This window comes from Zingiber officinale, chromosome 4A, assembly GCF_018446385.1.
Source record: "Zingiber officinale cultivar Zhangliang chromosome 4A, Zo_v1.1, whole genome shotgun sequence".
Classification (NCBI taxonomy): Eukaryota; Viridiplantae; Streptophyta; class Magnoliopsida; order Zingiberales; family Zingiberaceae; genus Zingiber; species Zingiber officinale.
In genome coordinates, this window is record NC_055992.1 from 53,941,625 (window position 1) to 53,957,600 (window position 15,976).

Consider the following 15,976-nt stretch of genomic DNA (forward strand, 5'->3'; position numbering starts at 1 on the left):
GTAGGATGTGCTAACTTTGTGGTTGCATGCTCCAACTATTATGGCTTATAGATGTTGTGTGTGATTGGACCCTTGGACATGTCAAGGGCATTATTTTTGTGTGTGCATGATTGTATGTAACTAACTTAGGATTTTAGAATTTTATTTTTGATCTAGAATACATGTACATTCCCTTGTGGAATATAGGATCGATATATGTAAAATTCTCTTTTTGTCGTGGATCGGATTCTTGTGAGGCGTGATACTTTTGGAGCACCAGAGGCGTAGCGGAATAAGAAGCAAGATGGATGCGACAACTCGACCTTTTGGCGGTGGCTAAAGATGGCAGCAGCTAGGGTTGGAGCACATGGAGGACAGTAACAGGAAAATGCCATAATAGTTAGAAAATAATTTCCATATTTATTGCTTTATTTACTGTGATGTGTGTGTATGCATGTGATGTATGCTAGGATAACTTAAAATTCCTCACTTTAAATAACTAAGTGGGAGAGGGACTTATTTTAATAAATTTCACGGTCTCCATTACTGGTTTGTAAGTGATACAAACAAACTTGCGCGTTGGCTCTGAGTGCCTTCCTCTATATCGGATGAGTTTGTTTGCGGATCACTAGATCAAACTTTCATTTAGGATGACTATTGGAAATTAATTAAGAGTGTGTGATCTTCCCCATCGGAAGGGGCATAATCTTATTAATGGACTTAGTGTCAAGTAATGGTATACACTTAGGCACATCTAATAGTATCCTTGTAACACCCCAAATTTCCTCAATTAGAGTCCTAAAAGTAATTTAAAAATATTTAAAAATGCTATAGAAATATTCTAGGGATTTTTAGAAATTTTTAGAGTATTTTTATGTAATTTTTGGAGGTCGTTTGGTATTTTTACTAAACGAAGGAAGTTTCGACAAAAAAATGTCCAAGCCGAGAATTGAACCCACGAGCTTTGACTCGGTCAAAACCTAGCTGACCAGGTGGGCAAACAGATTTTTCTATTTAGAAAAGGTAGAGAATTTATTTAAGATAGTTAACAGAATATTGGATTATAAAAGGGATAAGTTGATCTTGGATTTGTTTGTTTAAAAAAGGTAGCGAATTTATTTAAAATAGTTAACAGAATATTATAAAAGGGATAAGTTGATGTTGGATTTGTTTGTTTAGAAAAAGTAGCGAATTTATTTAAGATAATTAACAGAATATTGGATTATAAAAGGGATAAGTTGATATTGGATTTGTCTGTTTAGAAAAGATAGCGAATTTATTTAAGGAGTTAACAGAAATATTAAGTTCTAAAAAGGGATAAGTTGATGCTCTGTTTTCCCGTGACTTAAACCATTCTCTCCTTCTCTTCTGTGTACGATGGCGGAGCTCGGGGAGAAAATGAAAGGGAGTTAGGGCATCATCTCCGGCGGCCGACCAAGGTCCTAGAAGCCCTTTTTGTCCGGTTGTGAGTCCAAGAAGCAAGGTAAGTGCTTCTCACCTGCAGTAGGAGTAGTTTCGGACCTTTGTTCTTCTTGAATTCGAAGCATGAGAAGCGCTTATAGTGCAGATTTTTAATTAAGCCTATAGTGCAGATTTTAATTAAGCTTATAGTGCAGATTTTTATGTAGGCTTATAGTGCAGATTTTAAGTAAGCCTATAATGTATATTTTAATTAAGCTTATAGTGCAGATTTTTAATTAGGCTTATAGTGCAGATTTTAATTAAGCCTATAGTGCAGATTTTAATTAAGTTTATAGTGCAGATTTTAATTAAGTTTATAGTGCAGATTTTTAATTAAGCTTATAGTGCAGATTTTTATTTAAGCTTATAGTGCAGATTTTAATTAAGTTTATAGTGCAGATTTTAATTAAGCTTATAGTGCAGATTTTTAATTAAGCTTATAGTGCAGATTTTTAATTAAGCCTATAGTGCAGATTTTTATGTAGGCTTATAGTGCATATTTTAATTAAGCTTGTAGTGCAGATTTTTAATTAAGCCTATAGTGCAGATTTTTAAGTAAGCTTATAGTGCAGATTTTTATATAGGCTATTTCTTAGATCTTAAAATGATTTCTTTAGAGCGATTTCTTTAGAGCTCAGAGTGATTTTGGTGGAATTTATAGTGCATTTTTGTGGAACTTATAGTATAGTTTTTTTGTAGTGCAGCTTTTAAAGAAAAAGATTATAGTGCAGTTTGGTTAAGTATTATAGTACAGAATTTATGTTTGCATAGTATGCAGAAATAGTGTAGCATAGAATGCAGAATCTTGATTAGTATAGTATGCAGAATTTTGATTAGCATAGTATGCAGATTTTTGTTTAAGCATTTCAAAGTTAGAATTTGCTTGAACATTTCAGTTTCTTTTTAAAGAAGCATTCTTTTAGAAGTATTAACAAGTATAAGAAAGATAAAGAAAAAAAAGAAAAAGACCAAGGCCTTAAGTAGATCCCAAAGTCAAGACTTTAGGAATTTTGGCACACAAGGTGCTTGTTAAAATGCCGAGGCATTATATATTAGAAGTATTAAAAGATAACAAGTATTTTACTTTTATCAGTGGCACTGTGTTGGACTCTTAGTTGTCCTTGGGTTGGGCTCCCATAGTCGTCCCTAGGTTTAGATAACCTAGTAAACCCTACTAGATTCCGGACCAGCTATCTCGGGTCTAGTTAGGGATGTGCGCATAACAAGTATAGTTGCCGGGCCCATCAGCAGTTTGATTATTATTATTATCTATTATAAAAATAGTTTTCAAAACTTCACAAATCAATTTTAGATTTATTTTATTCACATGCATATTCGAGTTTTGTGAGTTAGATAGCGCTTACTAAGCAATTTTGCTTATAGTTGCATTTCCTCTTACTGCAGATAAAGGAAAGGAAAAGTTATAGCAAAGGAAGGCGATAAGGAGGTGCGGATGGATGTGTGATGCCTGGACTATAGAAGCCATGGGACCTAGCATAAGAATTTATTAAGATTGCCATTTATTAAGAATGTATTCGATGAGTCATTTAGTCTTCCGCTGCTAGTTAATTGTATGTTTTGAGTTTTTTTTAGAGTTTATGTATTGATCTTTACATGTGAACAACTCTAATTAAGTAAAGTTAGTAGTCCAGTAGCGCTCCGCCCTCACAGTCCAGTAGTGAGGAGGGTGGGGTGTTACAAGTTGGTATCAGAGCAGTTCCTATTCTCCAACATCACACATCAGCACCAACCTTGCCGTCTTCAAGTAAGAAAGTATTTAAGTTTTCCTTTTATGCTTTCTTTATTATTTGCAGTATGGAGTAATTGCTTAAATGCGCTTTAGTAAGATAGAAGTTTTGTCTCTCTTATATTCATATACATAAGTATGTTTGGAAAGGATAGAGAAGATATCAAGCCTTCCAAGGACCCCTAATGGGTACGATGCGATATGAATAATAGAGGACCGAGAAGTTAAGAGACTAAGGAACAAAGAGTACCATTAGTGGAAGTCATTTAGAACCAGAAGCACGAGGAAGTTACTTAGGAGCGTGAGAACAGTATGAGACAGAGATATCCAGAATTATTCTAAGTTCGAGGACGAACCTTTTATAAGGTAGGGAGAATTGTAACACCCCAAATTTCCTCAATTAGAGTCCTAAAAGTAATTTAAAAATATTTAAAAATGCTATAGAAATATTCTAGGGATTTTTAGAAATTTTTAGAGTATTTTTATGTAATTTTTGGAGGTCGTTTGGTATTTTTACTAAACGAAGGAAGTTTCGACAAAAAAATATCCAAGCCAAGAATTAAACCCACGACCTTTGACTTAGTCAAAACTTGGCTGACCAGGTGGGCAAACAGATTTTTCTATATAGAAAAGGTAGCGAATTTATTTAAGATAGTTAACAGAATATTGGATTATAAAAGGGATAAGTTGATCTTGGATTTGTTTGTTTAGAAAAGGTAGCGAATTTATTTAAGATAGTTAACAGAATATTATAAAAGGGATAAGTTGATGTCACGCCCCAGGTAGTCCCTGTCCGAAGAAATTTCGGCAGCATCTCCCCTGTACGGCGGACAATATGAAGCTCAGTATACATATATCTCCATACCTCGGCCACACACGGCCGGAATAATACAATACAAAAGAACAAGCCACGCAGTTTATATCAACATTCCACATAATTCAACATATAATCAATCCACGCAGTTGAATAAGGAAGGACGATATAAAATCTCGAAAATATATGTACACATCCTACTCCACTACATCGAAGAAACCAAATCCACGAAGTAATGAAAATATCTGCAGCGGAAAACAATAGTATTAAACTCGAATGTTCAATGTAAAGTCCACAATACAAACCCACGATACAAGTATATAAGATGCAAAAGCAAAATATAATCCAACAAAGAAAATCCTCGCGATAACGGGGCTAGCGACTGGAATCTCTCCTGACGGCCTCAACCTGAAAAATAATAACAACGGGGTGAGTTCAAAGAACTCAGCAGGTAATCCAATAGATATGTACAGCAACATATAACTACCAGTAATATCCTAAGGTACAGTCTCCTAAACCATAGGACCTACAGTACAGTCTCCTAACAATATAACAGGTATGCATAGCTGAATAAACTGTAATGAGTAACCAGAAGCATGTAATACAGTTTACAACAAGAATAATAAGAAATGCATAACTGAAATAAACTGTACTCACCTGCGAGGCTTGGGCGAATGACTGTGGACAGATAGTCAGAACAAATACGCATGTATCCTGTATGCATGTCAATCATATGCAGTCACCCAAGTGCATCATCCAATATGCAACAATCACAATAAATGCAATCTGTGCATATGATGCAATATGACATGGTCACCCCTGACGCCAGTCTGTATCTCACACACAATGGTGAGACCGCGTGGGTAGGGCTGTGACACCGTGCACTCTGCCGTCACTACCCCTGAAGAGTGACCGAGTGGACGGGATGCTGTCGGAGTACACCTATCCTCCTACCTCAAACATAGTGAGGGAGCGCAATGCTCTCAACTCCCGGTACGCGATGGGATCCCGACCGAACCCCACTGTATCGTGCTACCCATGAGCACCCCAGCGGTGCACCACCGAGCAACCTGCCATACACACCCTGAGTGCTGTGCCACTACCCATGCAGTGGTCACGCTGTGTGCAGGCCCTCATGTAGCCGGCCGACGAGCTCAACAATAATGGAGTCGTCAATCGCCCAGCATGCAATCATGCGATATGATGCGTGCGGCTACAATATGTCATACCTGAACATATCCTCCTCCATATATATATGTGTGTCAAAAGGTACACACATAAATAACCCTGATAGAAGCAGCATAAATCCAAGAACACATATATAACAACGATATAGGCAATATGAATCCAACATCACATATCCAATATGTATAACAACTAATCCAGTATAGTAAAGCATTATAAATATCCATATCCACGAACACATATACACATGGTAATAAGTAAAGGTATACCAGCCTAATGTATAGCAGATAACAGTAGAAGCATGTATCAAGTAGCAACCAAACCTAAATCCAGGGGAAGTGTGAACTACCAATCACTAGTAACCGTCTACAGGTATCGAATAACCTATAACCAGGGAAGTGCTAAATCTACCAATCACTAGTAAGTATATATAAACTGCACATATCAAAAGACACTATCAAGAGATAAGTCAAAGGGTACCCGCCTCAAATAGAAGGTACAATCCAAATCCGAAGTCAACGTCGAGACGCCTGTCTCAAATCAGACTCCTGCGTCAAACAACATATATATTTTATTTAGCTAAATCAAATGAATAGCTAAATAAAATCCCTAAAACTAAATTAGGGCAAAACTCTAATCACACAACCTTATCCTATCTAATTAAATCTAACGGTCAATTAGGATTAGTTATCTAATCCCTAATCTCTCATTAGATTAGAAATCCAACAGTAGACTAGGGTTAATTACCTTAACCCTAATCATTCCATTAGACTAATTCTAAACAATTAAATCTAATCACACTAATCATGTATCTAAATCCCTCCACATAAACCACTAAGTAAAACCCTAATTCCAATCTAGAACAAGATCATCTAGCATTCAACTCCGAAACATGATCTACAACAAGATCAATTATCCTATTCCTTACCTCAAATCCAGTTGTTGTTGTTGCGGGATGGTTTACTGCCGAAATCAGAAAGTTCACAAATAGAACAGAGCAGATCGAACCTACTGTTGATGCTGGATTGAGGTGATTGTTACTGCCGGAACCAAACACAATTCCACAGCAAGAATGGAACCTCACCTCCCCTCACTGGAATCAATAGGATCAAGAAGGAATCAAAACAAAGATCACATATCAACATGAAATGATGATCTCTGATCAAGCAACACCTAATTCCAAATAGAACTCACCTTCAACCGGAATCTCAATTAGCAACAAGGAAGAGGAGACCCAAGATCACCTTCACAGAACCTATCTCACTGGATCAATCGGCTCAATCAATGAATCAAGCAAAAAGATCACCAATCCAAACACCGATCGAATCAACCACCTAACCTTACCTGAGATTGCCGACAGTCAAAGAGAAAGGTAAGAATCAAGGAAGAAGTCTCGAAGCTAGGCACAAACCGAAGAACAGAATAGAGAAAGAATCGATCACTTACCCTCGGAGCCCTAAACGCCTCTTCCTGCCGGCAAATCGGTGGATCTGGCTTGATCCAGCGGCGTCGATCGGAGAATAAAGGGGTCGGCACGCGCAGGGAGAAGGGCTCGGGAAGGGTTTAGAAGAGATCCAGATGATCCAAGCCTCCTGGTTCGATCTCCGGCGATGTACTCCTCAGGCGACGACCACGATTGCCTAAGGTTCGCCGACTTCGGTTCGTCCGCGAGAGAGACAGCGAGAGGAGTCGGGGAGATCGGGGAAAGAAGGTGTTCGGGTTGGGTGAAGAGTCGGCGTTTGGGGAAAAGAAATAAGAAAAAGAATTTATAATTAAAACTTTTCCTCACTTAAACGGGTATCCCAAACAGGCTTTATCTGAACCCGCCGATCGATCCCCTCAAAACCCTCCGTACGAGCTCCGAAAATTCCCAGAAAATTTCTAAAAATTCCGGAAAAATTCTATAAGGCTATTTCTCAAATAACCCTAATAATTAAATTTTCCGAGATCTCACATCCTCCCCTACTAATAAAAATTTGGTCCCCAAATTTCGCTATAACCAACAGTAAACACTAGAATATAGCCATGCAGTATAAATGCTGAAGATACTCTAACCCACATACCTCAAGTAAAAAGATGGGAGTATCGAGCTCGGATCGTATCCTCCAGCTCCCAAGTAGCCTCCTCGTCAGAATGATGCTGCCATCCAACTTTAACCAGTCGGACAGTCTTGTTCCGCAGCTGACGCTCTCTATGGTCCAGAATCCGCACCGGAACCTCCTCGTAAGTAACATCAGGCTGAATAGGAACAGATATATCTGACAAAACATGTGCCGGATCGGATACGTATCTCCTCAGCATAGATACATGGAATACATCATGAATGCTAGCTAGAGATGGTGGTAACGCCAGACGATAAGCTACTACTCCAATCCTCTCTAAGATCTGGAATGGCCCAATATATCGGGGAGCTAGCTTACCTCGGAGATCAAATCTCTTCACCCCTTTCGTGGGTGAAACTCTAAGAAATACATGATCACTAATGGAGAACTCCAGGGGTCTCCGTCTCTGATCAACATAACTCTTCTGACGGTCTTGGGCCTCTGACATCCTCCATCTGATAGTGCGAACCAGCTCTGCATCCTGCTGAGCTCTCTGAGGTCCTACCAACTGAGCCTCCCCAACCTCTTCCCAGAGGATGGGTGTCCAACAAGGCCTACCATAGAACGCCTCAAACGGTGCCATCTGGATAGCCGAATGATAGCTGTTGTTGTAGGCGAACTCCACTAATGGCAGGTGGTCCTCCCAACTGCCTCCGAAATCCATAACGCAAGACCTCAGCAAGTCCTCCAATGTCTGAATAGTCCGCTCTGACTGCCCATCTGTTTGCGGATGGAATGCCGTACTGAAACGAAGCTGTGTGCCCAAGGCCTGCTGCAGACTCTGCCAGAATCGGGACGTGAACCGTGGGTCTCTATCTGATATGATGCTCAAAGGAACACCATGTAATCTAATAATCTCACGACAATATAACTCTGCTAATCGATCCAGAGAATCAGTCTTCCGGATCGCTAAAAAGTGTGCCGATTTGGTTAATCGATCAACGATTACCCAAATCGCATCATGGCCTCGTCGAGTCCTAGGCAGTCCTACCACAAAATCCATAGTAATATGCTCCCACTTCCACTCTGGAATAGGGATCCTCTGAAGTAACCCAGCAGGTCTCTGGTGCTCAGCCTTCACCTGCTGACAGATAAGACATCTAGCAACAAACTCCGTGATGTCCTTCTTCATACCGTTCCACTAATAAGAACACCTCAAATCTCGATACATACGGGTCCCACCTGGGTGGATAGCAAATCTAAAACGATGAGCCTCCTGAAGTAACTCCTCCATGACTAGGTGAGACTGAGGTACACATAATCTGCCTCGGAAATAAACAATCCCCTCATCGTCTCGTGTAAACTCAGTCTGCTGTCCGGAAGCTATCTGAATGGATCTCCGGCCTGGCCTCTCGAATCCTCATCCCGATCGACGATCGAGCAACCATGGTAACAAGAATACCGCCTCGTCTGGCCCCTCCTCAAGGCCCAACTCGAGAATCCAATCAAGTCTGACTAACACTCGGTGACAAGCTAAAGTCCTCTCGACTTTCTCGCTAAATCAAAGAACCACATTAGCTTTACCCGGATGGTAGCTAATAGTACAATCATAATCCTTCAAGAACTCCATCCATCTCCTCCGTCGGAGATTGAGTTCTTCGGTGAAAATATATTTGAGACTCTTATGATCAAGAATCTCAAAAGTAATACCATAAAGATGATGTCGCCAAATCTTCAAAGCAAAGATAATAGCGGCTAGCTCTAAATCATGTACTGGGTAGTTCTTCTCATGCTCCTTCAACCAGAAGCATAGGAGACTACCCTACCGTGCTGCATCAAAACAGCGCCCAAGCCCTAAAGAGATGCGTTTGTATAAAGTATGAATCCGTCATCACCGAAGGTAAAACAACACTAATCTCCACTTCAGCTCCTGGAAGCTGGTCTCACAAGCCTCCGACCACGTGAACTTCACGCCTTTCCTAGTCGACGTGTCAACGACATAGCAATACTGGAGAAACCTTCAACGAATCGTAATATCCACCCCAAGAACTACAGACTCTTGGACTACCTTCGATCGCCTTAGTGATAGTCTCGATCTTCGAGGATCTACCGAATACCTACGGACACCATGTGTCTCGTAAAATCAATCAAGATAGCCAAAATGCACACTTGCTGAACTTCGCATACAGATGATGTCGTCGAAGAGTCTCCAAGACTATGCGAAGGTGCTGCGCATGTTCCTCCTCGGAACGTGAATAGATCAATATGTCATCGATAAACACAATCACAAACTGATCTAAATACTCCAAAAAGATACGGTTCATCAAATCCATAAATACTGCTGGAGCATTGGTAAGCCCAAATGGCATTACCAAAAACTCGTAATGTCCGTATCTGGTGCGAAATGCTGTCTTCTGAATATCAGAATCTCTAACTCTCAGCTGATGATATTCATCACAGATCACTCTTAGAATACACTGATGTATCTCTAAGCTGATCAAATAAATCCTCAATCCGTGGCAAGGGGTACTTATTTCTGATAGTCACTGCATTCAGCTGCCTATAATCGATGCACAACCTCAGAGTACCATCCTTCTTCTTGACAAATAGTACTGGAGAATCCTAAGGCGGGATACCGTGGGGTTCTCCACAAGGACACCAGAATGCTCCTGCCCGTGCATGCCGTGATGCGCCATCGCAGGGGAGTCCTCACGACGGTGTGAGGATTGGCTTTCGCCCGCCACGAGTCCCGACGACTAAACTGTCCTCCCTAATGTAAACTCCGGTTACATGCTAAGCCTTCAAATAGCCTCTCAAATGTCCGTGCAATAATAGCAAATTGACCCCCAGCACATGCAGATGATGTGATCTCGAGACCAGACGGATGCGGAGAGTCACCTGGATGCTTCCGCTCGCTAAGGAGACCGAACGCCCCGATGAAGATCGCCCGACTTGGGTCGCGGATGACCTCAAGTACCGACCCATCTAAGCGATCGCCTGCCGCCCGTAGTCTATGGCTGCTGGATCTGTCCGGAAGTCCGATCAGTCTGCTTCCTCTTCTTATCTGCATTCACTCTCCGATGAGTAGACTCAATCATGAGAGCTCTATCCAGTGTCTCGGTGTATGATGAAGTACTAAAACTAGAAATCTTCAGCTGAGTTGCCTGTCTAGTCCCTGGACAAACTGAAGCATACGAGATCTATCCTCGGCAACCAACTCAGGACAGAATCTGGCCAACCGATTAAATTCGGCATTATACTCCATCATTGAGCGATTATTCTGCCGAAGACTCAGAAAATCCTGCCGTCGTATCATCTGATACGCCTGGGGAAAATACTGACTCTCGAATGCCTCCCTAACTCTCGTCCAGGAAATATGCTGCTCGCCGATAATCGAGTGTTGCGTGTCCCACCAGATCTCTGCCTCATCTCGTACCTCAAGTACGCAGTAGTAGGCACGACTGAAGTGGGTGCCGAGTATACTAAAGGTGATACCACGAGTGGTATAGTCGAGGTATGTACCCCTGATGTCGGAACCGTCGGGGTCTTATAATCCGACGTGCCTATAATACCCTGACGAGTCTGTCCCTGGCGGGCAGGCTCGACCCTAGCAGATCTCTCCGGAGACTCTATCTCCAGAGAATCTATCGACCTCTTACGTGGACGACCACGTCTCAGAACCGGAACACGTGTGTGTGTCATATCTGTAAACAAAATGTTACCCAGATATCACTACAGGTATAAGAACTATAAAATTACCTCATTTACCTATTTGCCGTCTGGAGATGTCCTGTCACTGCTTAGCCCCAAATAGAACCAATAAAACCTCATCAAAATACCTCGAAATTCTGAAATGAGAAAAGCGACGGAAATCCGTACAATCCGAAAATATCCATATAAGCTCGCAAAACTCGTAAGCACTAATATCAAAACGGCTATAATACCAAATAAATTGGTATCAGATAAAATCTCGAAAATCTATAACGCAAAGCAAGTATGGTAACCGGCTCTGATACCAAATAAATTGTCACGCCCCAGGTAGTCCCTGTCCGAAGAAATTTCGGCAGCATCTCCCCTGTACGGCGGACAATATGAAGCTCAGTATACATATATCTCCATACCTCGGCCACACACGGCCGGAATAATACAATACAAAAGAACAAGCCACGCAGTTTATATCAACATTCCACATAATTCAACATATAATAAATCCACGCAGTTGAATAAGGAAGGACGATATAAATCTCGAAAATATATGTACACATCCTACTCCACTACATCGAAGAAACCAAATCCACGAAGTAATGAAAATATCTGCAGCGGAAAACAATAGTAGTAAACCCGAATGTTCAATGTAAAGTCCACAATACAAACCCACGATACAAGTATATAAGATGCAAAAGCAAAATATAATCCAACAAAGAAAATCCTCGCGATAACGGGGCTAGCGACTGGAATCTCTCCTGACGGCCTCAACCTGAAAAATAATAACAACGGGGTGAGTTCAAAGAACTCAGCGGGTAATCCAATAGATATGTACAAGAACATATAACTACCAAGAATATCCTAAAGTCTCCTAAACCATAGGACCTACAGACAGCCTCCTAACAATATAACAGGTATGCATAGTTGAATAAACTGTAATGAGTAACCAGAACAGTCTACAACAAGAATAATAAGAAATGCATAACTGAAATAAACTGTACTCACCTGCGAGGCTTGGGCTGATTGTGGACATACACAGATAAAGATAGTCAGAGCAAATACGCATGTATCCTGTATGCATGTCAATCATATGCAATCACCCAAGTGCACCATCCAATATGCAACAATCACAATAAATGCAATCTGTGCATATGATGCAATATGACATGGTCACCCATGACGCCAGTCAGAATCTCACACACAATGGTGAGACCGCGTGGGTAGGGCTGTGACACCGTGCACTCTGCCGTCACTACCCCTGAGTGGACGGAATCTGGCGGAGTACACCTATCCTCCTACCTCAAACATAGTGAGGGAGCGCAATGCTCTCAACTCCCGGTACGCGATGACGGGGAGGGATCCCGGCTGCAACCCCGCTGTATCGTGCTACCCATGAGCACCCCGGCGGTGCACCACCGAGCAACCTGCCATACACACCCTGAGTGCTGTGCCACTACCCATGCAGTGGTCACGCTGTGTGCAAGCCCTCATGTAGCCGGCCGACGAGCTCAACAATAATGGAGTCGTCAATCGCCCAGCATGCAATCATGCGATATGATGCGTGCGGCTACAATATGTCATACCTGAACATATCCTCCTCCATATATATATGTGTGTCAAAAGGTACACACATAAATAACCCTGATAGAAGCAGCATAAATCCAAGAACACATATATAACAACGATATAGGCAATATGAATCCAACATCACATATCCAATATGTATAACAACTAATCCAGTATAGTAAAGCATTATAAATATCCATATCCACGAACACATATACACATGGTAATAAGTAAAGGTATACCAGCCTAATGTATAGCAGATAATAGTAGAAGCATGTATCAAGTAGCAACCAAACCTAAATCCAGGGGAAGTGTGAACTACCAATCACTAGTAACCGTCTACAGGTATCGAATAACCTATAACCAGGGAAGTGCTAAATCTACCAATCACTAGTAAGTATATATAAACTGCACATATCAAAAGACACTATCAAGAGATAAGTCAAAGGGTACCCGCCTCAAATAGAAGGTACAATCCAAATCCGAAGTCAACGTCGAGACGCCTGTCTCAAATCAGACTCCTGCGTCAAACAACATATATATTTTATTTAGCTAAATCAAATGAATAGCTAAATAAAATCCCTAAAACTAAATTAATGCAAAACCCTAATCACACAACCTTATCCTATCTAATTAAATCTAACGGTCAATTAGGATTAGTTATCTAATCCCTAATCTCTCATTAGATTAGAAATCCAACAGTAGACTAGGGTTAATTACCTTAACCCTAATCATTCCATTAGACTAATTCTAAACAATTAAATCTAATCACACTAATCATGTATCAAAATCCCTCCACATAAACCACTAAGTAAAACCCTAATTCCAATCTAGAACAAGATCATCTAGCATTCAACTCCGAAACATGATCTACAACAAGATCAATTATCCTATTCCTTACCTCAAATCCAGTTGTTGTTGTTGCTGGATGGTTTACTGCCGAAATCAGAAAGTTCACAAATAGAACAGAGCAGATCGAACCTACTGTTGATGCTGGATTGAGGTGATTGTTACTGCCGGAACCAAACACAATTCCACAGCAAGAATGGAACCTCACCTCCCCTCACTGGAATCAATAGGATCAAGAAGGAATCAAAACAAAGATCACATATCAACATGAAATGATGATCTCTGATCAAGCAACACCTAATTCCAAATAGAACTCACCTTCAACCGGAATCTCAATTAGCAACAAGGAAGAGGAGACCCAAGATCACCTTCACAGAACCTATCTCACTGGATCAATCGGCTCAATCAATGAATCAAGCAAAAAGATCACCAATCCAAACACCGATCGAATCAACCACCTAACCTTACCTGAGATTGCCGACAGTCAAAGAGAAAGGTAAGAATCAAGGAAGAAGTCTCGAAGCTAGGCACAAACCGAAGAACAGAATAGAGAAAGAATCGATCACTTACCCTCGGAGCCCTAAACGCCTCTTCCTGCCGGCAAATCGGTGGATCTGGCTTGATCCAGCGGCGTCGATCGGAGAATAAAGGGGTCGGCACGCGCAGGGAGAAGGGCTCGGGAAGGGTTTAGAAGAGATCCAGATGATCCAAGCCTCCTGGTTCGATCTCCGGCGATGTACTCCTCAGGCGACGACCACGATTGCCTAAGGTTCGCCGGCTTCGGTTCGTCCGCGAGAGAGACAGCGAGAGGAGTCGGGGAGATCGGGGAAAGAAGGTGTTCGGGTTGGGTGAAGAGTCGGCGTTTGGGGAAAAGAAATAAGAAAAAGAATTTATAATTAAAACTTTTCCTCACTTAAACGGGTATCCCAAACAGGCTTTATCTGAACCCGCCGATCGATCCCCTCAAAACCCTCCGTACGAGCTCCGAAAATTCCCAGAAAATTTCTAAAAATTCCAGAAAAATTCTATAAGGCTATTTCTCAAATAACCCTAATAATTAAATTTTCCGAGATCTCACAGTTGATGTTGGATTTGTTTGTTTAGAAAAAGTAGCGAATTTATTTAAGATAATTAATAGAATATTGGATTATAAAAGGGATAAGTTGATGTTGGATTTGTCTGTTTAGAAAAGATAGCGAATTTATTTAAGGAGTTAACAGAAATATTAAGTTCTAAAAAGGGATAAGTTGATGCTCTGTTTTCCCGTGACTTAAACCATTCTCTCCTTCTCTTCTGCGTACGATGGCGGAGCTCGGGGAGAAAATGAAAGGGAGTTAGGGCATCATCTCCAGCGGCTGACCAAGGTCCTAGAAGCCCTTTTTGTCCGGTTGTGAGTCCAAGAAGCAAGGTAAGTGCTTCTCACCTGCAGTAGGAGTAGTTTCGGACCTTTGTTCTTCTTGAATTCGAAGCATGAGAAGCTATAGGAAAAAGTCACATTTATTAAGCCTATAGTGATTTAATTAATTTGGAAGTTTTAATGAAGTTTAGAATTTTTAAATATGCATATTTTAATAAGTTTATAGTGCAGATTTTAATTAAGCCTATAGTGCAGATTTTAATTAAGTTTATAGTGCAGATTTTAATTAAGTTTATAGTGCAGATTTTTAATTAAGCTTATAGTGCAGATTTTTATTTAAGCTTATAGTGCAGATTTTTGGTGGAATTTATAGTGCAGATTTTAATTAAGCTTATAGTGCAGATTTTTAATTAAGCTTATAGTGCAGATTTTTAATTAAGCCTATAGTGCAGATTTTTATGTAGGCTTATAGTGCATATTTTAATTAAGCTTGTAGTGCAGATTTTTAATTAAGCCTATAGTGCAGATTTTTAAGTAAGCTTATAGTGCAGATTTTTATATAGGCTTATAGTGCAGATTTCTTAGAACTTAAAATACAGATTTCTTTAGAGCAGATTTCTTTAGAGCTTGTAGTGCAGATTTTTGGTGGAATTTATAGTGCAGATTTTTTGTGGAACTTATAGTACAGATTTTTTGTGGAACTTGTAGTGTAGTTTTTAAAGAAAAAGATTATAGTGCAGTTTGGTTAAGTATTATAGTACAGAATTTATGTTTGCATAGTATGCAGAAATAGTATAGCATAGAATGCAGATTCTTGATTAGTATAGTATGCAGAATTTTGATTAGCATAGTATACAGATTTTTGTTTAAGTATTTCAAAGTTAGATTTTGCTTAAACATTTCAGTTTCTTTTTAAAGAAGCATTCTTTTAGAAGTATTAACAAGTATAAGAAAGATAAAGAAAAGAAACAAAAAGGTCAAGGCCTTAAGTAGATCCTAAAATCAAGACTTTAGGGATTTTGGCACACAAGGTGCTTGTTAAAATGCCGAGGCATTATATATTAGAAGTATTAAAAGATAACAAGTATTTTACTTTTATCAGTGGTACTGTGTTGAACTCTTAGTTGTCCTTGGATTGGGCTCCCATAGTCGTCCCTAGGTTTCGATAACCTAGTAAACCCTACTAGATTCGGGATCAGCTATCTCGGGTCTAGTTAGGGATGCGCGCATAGCAAGTACAGTTGCCGGGCCCATCAGCAGTTTGATTATTA

The 15,976-nt window shown here is 40.4% G+C and overlaps 2 long non-coding RNA genes across 3 annotated transcripts; both read right to left on the minus strand.

Annotated features, from left to right (window-relative positions):
- Positions 1-4,361: 4,361 nt before the first annotated feature.
- On the minus strand, positions 4,362-6,898 carry LOC121973297. 2 transcript variants are annotated; one of them, XR_006109483.1, is made up of 4 exons: positions 6,633-6,898; positions 6,381-6,530; positions 6,115-6,279; positions 4,362-4,409 (listed from the first exon to the last, which is right to left on the minus strand). It is a non-coding gene; the product is annotated as an uncharacterized LOC121973297 (long non-coding RNA). The 2 variants fall into 2 exon arrangements; XR_006109482.1 differs by lacking the exon at positions 4,362-4,409 and adding an exon at positions 5,282-5,734.
- Positions 6,899-11,667: 4,769 nt separating this feature from the next.
- On the minus strand, positions 11,668-14,091 carry LOC121973298. Its single transcript, XR_006109485.1, has 4 exons — positions 13,919-14,091; positions 13,667-13,816; positions 13,401-13,565; positions 11,668-11,705 (listed from the first exon to the last, which is right to left on the minus strand). It is a non-coding gene; the product is annotated as an uncharacterized LOC121973298 (long non-coding RNA).
- Between the last annotated feature and the right edge of the window lie 1,885 nt (positions 14,092-15,976).